This window comes from Bubalus kerabau, chromosome 4 (assembly GCF_029407905.1).
Source record: "Bubalus kerabau isolate K-KA32 ecotype Philippines breed swamp buffalo chromosome 4, PCC_UOA_SB_1v2, whole genome shotgun sequence".
NCBI classification, from domain to species: domain Eukaryota; kingdom Metazoa; phylum Chordata; class Mammalia; order Artiodactyla; family Bovidae; genus Bubalus; species Bubalus kerabau.
This window is the reverse complement of record NC_073627.1, coordinates 139,331,875-139,340,949: the sequence shown is the minus strand read 5'-3', so window position 1 is coordinate 139,340,949 and position 9,075 is coordinate 139,331,875.

Below are 9,075 nucleotides of genomic sequence, written 5' to 3'. Positions count from 1 at the left end.
GGGACGACAGAGGATGAGATGGCTGGATGGCATCTCTGACTCGACGGATGTGAGTCTGAGTGAACTCTGGGAGTTGGTGATGGACAGGGAGGCCTGGCGTGCTGCGATTCATGGGGTCACAAATATTCGGACACGACTGAGTGACTGAATTGAACTGAACTGAACTGGAGTGTTTTGCCTTGGGTGGCTATTTCCTTCCCCATTTTAGGGAAGCTTTCAACTATTATCTCCTCAAGGATTTTCTCATGGTCTTTCTTTTTGTCTTTTTCTTCTGGGACTCCTATGATTCAAATGTTGGGCGTTTAACATTGTCCCAGAGGTCTCTGAGGTTGTCCTCATTTCTTTTAATTCTTTTTTCTTTTTTCCTCTCCGCTTCATTTATTTCAACCATTCTATCTTCCACCTCACTTATCCTATCTTCTGCCTAGTTATTCTATTGTTGGTTCCCTCCAGAGTGCTTTTGATCTCAGTTATTGCATTATTCATTATTGATTGACTCTTTTTTATTTCTTCTAGGTCCTTGTTAAACATTTCTTGCATCTTCTCAATGCTTGTCTCCAGACTATTTATCTGTAACTCTATTTTGTTTTCAAGATTTTGGATCATTTTAACTGTCATTATTATGAATTCATTTTCAGGTAGACTCCCTATCTCCTCCTGTTTTGCTTGGTTTGGTGGACTTTTATCATATTCCTTTACCTGCTGAATATTTATCTGCCTTTTCATCTTGTTTAGGTTGCTGTGTTTGAGGTGGCCTTTCTGTATGCTGGAAATTTGTAGTTCCTCTTTATTATGGAGGTTCCTCCCTGTGGGTGGGGTTGGATGAGTGGCTTGTCAAGGTTTCCTGGTTAGGGAAGCTTGTGTCAGTGCTCTGGTGGGTGGAGCTGGAGCTCTTCTCTCTGGAGTGCAATGCTGTCCAGTAGTGAGTTTTGAGGTGTCTATGGGTTTGGTGTGAGTTTTGGTCCCCTGTGTTTTAATTCTCAGGGTTATGTTCCTGTGTTGTTGGAGAATTAGCTTGGTATGTCTTGCTCTGAAACTTGTTGGCTCTTGGGTGGAGCTTGGTTTCCGTGTAGGCATGGAGGCTTTTGGATCAGCTCTTGTTGATTAACGTTTCCTGGAGTCAGGAGTTTTCTAGTGTTCTCAAGTTTTGGATTTAAGCCTCCTGCCTCTGGCTTTCAATCTTCCTCTTACAGTAGCCTCAAGACTTCTCCATCCATACAGCACAGATGACAAACCATCTAGTTTAGTGGTGAAAAAATATTCTCCACAGTGAGGGACACCCAAAAATGTTCATAGAGTTACATGGAGAAGAGAAGAGTGAGGAGGGAGATAGAGGTGACCAGGAGGAGAAGACGGGAAATCAAAAAGGGAGAGAGCAATCTAGCCAGTAATCAATTCCTTATTTGCTCTCCCCAGTCTGGAACACTCAGAAAGATTCACAGAGTTCCATAGAGAAAATAAGAGGGAGGGAGGAGATAGAGGTGACCAAGAGGAGAGGCTGCTGCTGCTGCTAAGTTGCTTCAGTTGTGTCCGACTCTGTGTGACCCCATAGATGGCAGCCCACCCCTGGGATTCCCCCATCCCTGGGATTCTCCAGGTAAGAACCCTGGAGTGGGTTGCTGTTTCCTTCTCCAATGTGTGAAAGTGAAAAGTGAAAGGAAAGTCACTCAGTCATGTCTGACTCTTAGTGACCCCATGGACTGCAGCCTACCAGGCTCTGCTGTCCATGGATTTTCCAGGCAAGAGTACTGGAGTGGGGTGCCATTGCCTTCTCCGGAAGAGAAGTGGGGGAGGTCAAAAGGAGAGAGACCAATCTAGTCTGTGATCAGTTATCTAAGTATTCTCCACAGCCTGGAACACTCAAAGAGATTCACAGAGTTAAATAGAGAAGAGAAGGGGGAAGGAGGAGATAGAAGTGACCTGGGGGAGAAAAAGGAGAGTCAAAAGGGGAGAGAGCAATCAAGCCAGTAATCACACTCCTAAGTAAAAATGGGTACTGAAGATTGGATTCTTAAAGGTACAAAATTGATAACAAATACCAAAAAGCAAAGATTAAAAATCTAGAGTAGAGATTAGACTCTCAAAAATACAATATTAAAAAAAATCGCAAAAATTATAAAAAACATATATATAAAATTTGCTTTAAAATAGGATCTTGTTTTTGCAAGGTAATAGTAGGTTTTAAAAATTAAAATTAAAGGAACAATAAATAACTTAAAATTTTTTTAATTAAAAAATGATAATAGTAAAATATATCTAGGAATTTCTATGTAGGTGTTGAGGGCAGTGTGGTGTCAGTTCAGTTTCAGATAGTTCCTTGTTTCAGCTTATACTTCTTCTCAAGGTCTATAGGCCCTTTCCAATGTAGTCAATGCTAACTATTTTAATCTGTTGCTCCTGTAACTTCCAAAGCGGTTCCCTCTTCTTTGTTTATTTTGGCTTCCTTTGCAAGTCTATTCAGTGTCTAATTTCCACCCTGACACAAGGGGGCGAAGGTGGTCATTTATTTAGGCTCACTTGTTCAATTGTGCTGCCGGGAGGGAGGAACACTGCAAGCAAATATCACTGGTGTGTGTGGGGAGTGCTCGCAGTGTCTGGGCCATACTGGGTTTGCCCCTACTCACTGCGTGTGTGTTTTCCCGGTCTACTCTGCTCAGGCTCCAGGTTGCTTTGCAGGGTAACTGTCTAAGGCGGGCCCTGGGTTGCATGCACTTCCCAAGTCTAAGCTGCTCAGGTTCAGGTTCTCAGGTACTCCACAAAGGCAAAGACTCGGTTGGGTATGTGTTCTGTGCCCTTTCCAGGTCTGAGCAGCTCAGGTGACCAGGTGCTTGGTGAGCGCACACTCCCGAGGTGTGCGGTGCATCCTATCACCTCCCCAGTCCCAGCCCCTCGGTTTCCTGGGTGTGCAGTGGGAGCACCGCCTCAGGTGTGCTGTGTGTCTCCTCTGGGGAGCTGATCTCTGGCTGTGACCCTCCTGGCAGATGTCAACCGTCCAAGATCCCAGGAAGACTTTGTTAGCAACTGGAAGCCTGCTTGCAGTTTGGTAGAGGATGCTATCTCTGGGGCCGAGTTTGCCCCTCGCCTTCCAACTCTGGCTGTCGCCAGCCTGCCTCCCTGTCTCCAGGAGGGGATGGGCTGGTCCGCTACTGGCTAGCTCTCTTCTGGTATTCGCTCAGTCCATTGTTCCGTGAGTGGGCCCAGCAGTGCCTTAGGTTAGAGCTTTTCGCGGGAAAGTTCTCTTTCTTTTTTTTCCCTCTCTCTTTCTTTTTTTTCCCTCTCTGTCTCTGGTTATCCCACAGTTTGGGTTGCTATCTCATGTTAGCTCCCTCAGATTGTGCTCAGGGCATTCAGGCCCATTCCTTACTCTAAGCAATGCAGCCCACACTTCCCTGATCAGCCCCCGCTTGCTGGTGGTGGATGTGAGCATTTGGGCTATTTCTCCAGTGGGAGTTGTGGTTAGGCGCATAATCTGTGGGTTTTATTTTTTCCTCTCAGTTGTGTTGCCCTCTGAGATTCCAAAACTTCCCCCAGACCCGCTGGTGAGAGGGTTTCCTGGTGTTTGGGAACTTCTCTTTTACAACTCCCTCCCCAGGATGGATTTCCATCCCTAACTCTTTTGTCTCTCTTTTTATCTTTTATATTTTGTCCTACCTCCTTTCAAAGACAATGGGCTGCCTTTCTGGGTGCCTGGTGTCCTCCGCCAGCATTCAGAAGTTGTTTTGTAGAATTTGCTCAATGTTCAAATGATCTTTTGATGAATTTGTGGGGGAGAAAGTGGTCTCCCCATCCTATACTTCTGCCATCTTAGGACTGCCGCCCTCCATCATTTCAATTTTATTCTCTTTCTTTTTATATTATATTTCTTTATCTATCTATCTGTCTTCTCTCCATCCACCCATTCATTTATCCATTCATTCTCCATTCATCTACTTAGTTTCATTTTTTAATCTTTTCTTGTAGCTCTGTACACTGATTTATCCTTGTATTCTTTCACTATATTCAGCATGCTTTAATTGTGATCTTATAATAGCTATTCATTAAATATTTATTGATAAGTCAATGAATGAAAATCTCTGCAGGTCATTGCTGCATAACAGATTTTTTTTTAATTGCAATAATTACAAACTCCCTAACTTGATTAATTTGATTTTTGTAATCATTTCAAGTTTTGGCCTTGGTTCTGTGTTTGTGTTTTTTAAATCACTCTCATTATATAAAGCAAGTGGGTAGTGGATTAGAAATAGTTAAGATTAAGAACATAAAAATGGAAACAGAAAACAGGAAACATCTTTTCTTGTTCTATTCATTATCATAAATTTATTTTGTTTCCTTTACAGGAGTAAAGGCAGAAAATTTCATTTCTCTTGAGCATTGTGAAACCTATCATATTCTCTCTCCAATGAGGAGGATTTTTTAAAAAAAAATTAGATATTTCTTGAATACTTTTTGCAGCAGATGAGTTTTTTAAAACCAAAATATAAAAGTTTCAAATTTCCTCTGACACAATCTGCTATGTATCTTTCACCATGTACCATTATATTTGGAAGGGAAATTAGAGGTTTCAAGAGTGATTTTAAATTATTTTGTCATAGACTTTGGGATATATTTTGGAGGAGAGCAAGGTGGCATTGATTTCAAAAGTGTAGAGCAGTATCATGAAATGCCATAGTTTTCTTTACAAAGGTATTAATACACCACTCTTTGGGAGTGAATGTCTAAGTCAACTTTAAATTGCATTTTCAATCTGCACAATCTTAGAAGAAATGAGTGTTTAACTCTAGGATTCACTATATGTCTATTTGATAAAAGTTGGTTTATATAGATTGAATCATTCCAGTTAAAGACTCAAGGACATCTCCAGGACTTGACTAAGTATAGGTACTTATACTGAACTTTGAAAAGAAGATTCTACCAGAAGTGTGAGAGGCATAATATGATAATTCTCTTCATGTTGTGAGCAGCATGGAAGACACTAGACTGGAAGAAGAAAGTGTTGGATACTTGGAGAAACAGCAGGGTCAGAGGCTAAGAGCCATCTGTAATCCAAAATGGACAAGTCTCCCTGAATGTAACAAGATTTCATTCCATTCCCAGGCAAGCAAACAGATTCATATAAAATGGAGTAAATCTGGTTAGTTTTGGAGGAATATTGCTTGTTTGAAATTTCTGGATGGCTCTAATGTTCACTGTTGGTGCAGTAAGATCTTTTAGCTAGTGAATTTAATGTAATACAAGGTAAGCTGCAGTGAATAGTTAAGATTCATGAAAAAAAAAAAGTGGCCAAGATATCATAATTGGTAAATGCCCCAACAGGGGGCACATTACTGGTATCCCTCTAGACACCAACAAGTCAAACTTACCGACAGATTCCAGAGACCTGGAAAGTTTGCCTTTCCATCTTCAAGTGGATGGCAAATAAATGAAATGCTGCTAGTCATTCATTCATTTATTCATACTAGTTTTTATTGAACACTTGTTCTGAGTCTTTTAGCCCCTAAGGTGTTGGAGATGTAAGAATGAACACAGAATATCTCTTTGCTCTGAAGGAGTATGGTGGTGGGAGAGTGGTAGACTGATTGTATGGTGGTAGTTTAGTCACTAAGTGGTGTCTGACTCTCATGACCCCATGGACTGTAGCTCCCCAGACCCCTCTGTCCATAGGATTTCCTAGACAAGAATACTGGAGTGGGTTACCATTTCCTTCTCCAGGGCATCTTCCCCACCCAGGGATCAAACCTGCATCTCCTGCATTGCAAGTGAATTCTTTACTGACTGAATCACCAGGGAAGCACAGGCTGATTGTACAAATGACCCCAATTCTTCATTCTATCTGTATATGAATCATTTGACTTGAAATTTTGAATTCTTCTGGCTGAAAGGACAGTGTGTTTCTATGTAACTTGATTCTGAATTTGACCATGTGACTTGCTTTGGCCAATGGAATTTCAGCAGAGGTGAGGCACCTAAGACTTAAAAAAGGATTTGCACCCTTTGCTTCTGCTGGAACTGTGAGAATATATCAGGGTTAGCCTCTGAGAGGGATGCAAAAAACTCACAGAAGAAAGCCAAGTGATCCTAGCTGATAACTAGTCAACTATAAGGCATGTGAAGAGCCCATCTCAGCTCAGAAGAACCATCTGTTCTAAATCATCAATTCATAGACCTATGAGCAAATAAAGGTATATAGTTTTTAGTCCTTGAATTTTGAGGTCATTTGCTTGTTATAGTAGAAAATGCCTAATATGGGAGATATAGAAAAGTCAGTAGTCACAATTTAGAGTGATAAAATGATAAAGGACATGATAAAATGCACACAGAGGAAACCTGCTTCTGGAAGATGAAGTAGTACTTATTCCTACTTCTCTTGGTAAGTTCAACTAAAAATTTTGAACATTTACATAGAAACTAACATAAGATGACTTGGAAAGGTGTAGAGATGAAGGCAGATGGGTGATGGCTCTCAAAACCCAAGGAATGATATGATGGTTAATTGCCTGGGTTCCTTTTCTGCCTGTTATATACCAAACTTGGAGCTGAAAAAACTGGCAACCCAGAAATATTGCCAAGTGCAGAAAAAAAAAAAAAATCCCCAACCAAAGCTTTCTATCCAAAGGGCCAGAAGAGAGGAAGCATAGCAATGCAAAATTATTTTTCAATGATAATTGTCTTGCTCCAGACAAACATCATAGAAAATACTGTGGCCCAACCCCCACCCCACCAACAAATTAAAAAGTTTAATTTTAAAAAATGCACTTGGAGTGATGGAGAGCTAGCCACCTTCCTTGAGTTTTTATTATTATTATTACTTCCTAAGTATTTTGCTCAGTGATATTGGAATCACAAGTGATTATTTTTTGATAGATTCGATTCAACAAAAAAACTAGTAAGAAAACATCCCAAGCAGATAGATGGCATGAGAAGGGTTGTTTATGAACCTATTTATAAAAGTTCTTGTGCCTCTGGCCTGGTTTTGATATTCTTATTACAGGTGAAATTTTAGTTGACCGTGTGTGTGTTTATTTCTGGGCTCTGGATTCTGTTTCACTGTTCTATGTGTCTATACGTCAGGCATACTGTTTTGATTACCATAACTTTGTAGTAAAGCTTGAAATAAGGAAGTCTGATGCTTCCAGCTTTGTTTTTTCAGATTCCTTTGGCTATTTGGGATCTTTTGGTTGTTGTTGTTCTATATGAATTTTGGAATTGTTCTTTTTATTTATGTGAAAAAATGTCATTGGAATTTTGATGGGGATTGCATTAAATCTTGCCTGGAAAATCCCATGGATGGAGGGGCCTGGTGGGCTGCACTCCATGGAGTCGCTAGGAGTCGGACACGACTGAGCAACTTCACTTTCACTTTTCACTTTCACACATTGGAGAAGGAAATGGCAACCCACTCCAGTGTTCTTGCCGGGAGAATCCCAGGGACGGGGGAGCCTGGTGGGCTGCTGTCTATGGGGTCACACAGAGTCGGACACAACTGAAGCGACTTAGCAGCAGCAGCAGCAGCATTAAATCTATATATGGCTTTGGGTAGTATGGACATTTTAACAATACTAAGTGTTTTGATCCATAAACATGGGATATCTTTCCCTGTATTTGTGTCTTCATTAATTTCTTTCATCAGCGATTACAGTTTTTGATTATAGATATTTCACTCTGTGGCTAATTTTTAATAAATATTTTAGTTTTTAATTATCAGATTCTATTCACCTCCTTCTCCCCTACATTATTGCTTACCTCATTTATTGCCTAGAAATTTCGGAGGCCTGGAGTGGCTTGGCATACATGGGTTCATACATTAAGGGAGGCTCTGTATATAGAATTACATAGGCTAGAAAAGTAACACTTAAAACTGATAAAGCTATTCATTCTATATTTTTTTCATTGAAGTAGAATTTACACACATTGCAATGCACAGACTGTATGTGTACAAATTGGTGAGTTTTGATAAACATATTCACTGATGTAGCCATCACCATAATCAGAACATAGAAGTCCATCGCCCCAGAAACCTTCCTTATTACCCCTTCCAGTCAATCCTCACCAGACATATATAATTGACCTTCTGATATCTCTTTTCATAGATTAATCATGCCTTGTCCAGTTTGTCATCTAAATGGAATCATTGAGAATGTGTTATTTTTGTCTAACTGGAGGCTGTACCAGTTTATTTTCTTATGGGCAATGCTTCATGTTCATGCTAATTTATAGAGAAAATGACAAATATTCAAAAGACACTCATCTTCCAGAAAAATAGTTTATCACATGCTATCTGATTTTCATGTTTGCAGTTGATCATCATCTTTTGAGTGAACTTCCAGAAATCCTGATGCTGTAAACATCAACTTTCCAACATACAATTCAAAACTCAGACTCCCAGCTTCTCGACAACTCAGACACTGACATTAACTCCACCAAGCATACATTCTCTCAGGGAATTTTGATTTAGAAATGAGTAATGTGAACCCTGCTTATTTAACTTATATGCAGAGTACATCATGAGAAACGCTGGACTGGAAGAAACACAAGCTGGAATCAAGATTGCCAGGAGAACTATCAATAACCTCAGATATGCAGATGACACCACCCTTATGGCAGAAAGTGAAGAGGAACTCAAAAGCCTCTTGATGAAAGTGAAAGAGGAGAGTGAAAAAGTTGGCTTAAAGCTCAGCATTCAGAAAATGAAGATTATGGCATCTGGTCCCATCACTTCATGGGAAATAGATGGGGAAACAGTGGAAACAATGTCAGACTTTATTTTTGGGGCTCCAAAATCACTGCAGATGGTGACTGCAGCCATGAAATTAAAAGAGGCTTACTCCTTGGAAGCAAAGTTATGACCAACCTAGATAGCATATTCAAAAGCAGAGACATTACTTTGCCAACAAAGGTCTGTCTAGTCAAGGCTATGGCTTTTCCAGTAGTCATGTATGGATGTGAGAGTTGGACTGTGAAGAAAGCTGAGCACCGAAGAATTGATGCTTTTGAACTGTGGTGTTGGAGAAGACTCTTGAGAGTCCCTTGGACTGCAAGGAGATCCAACCAGTCCATTCTAAAGGAGATCAGTCCTGG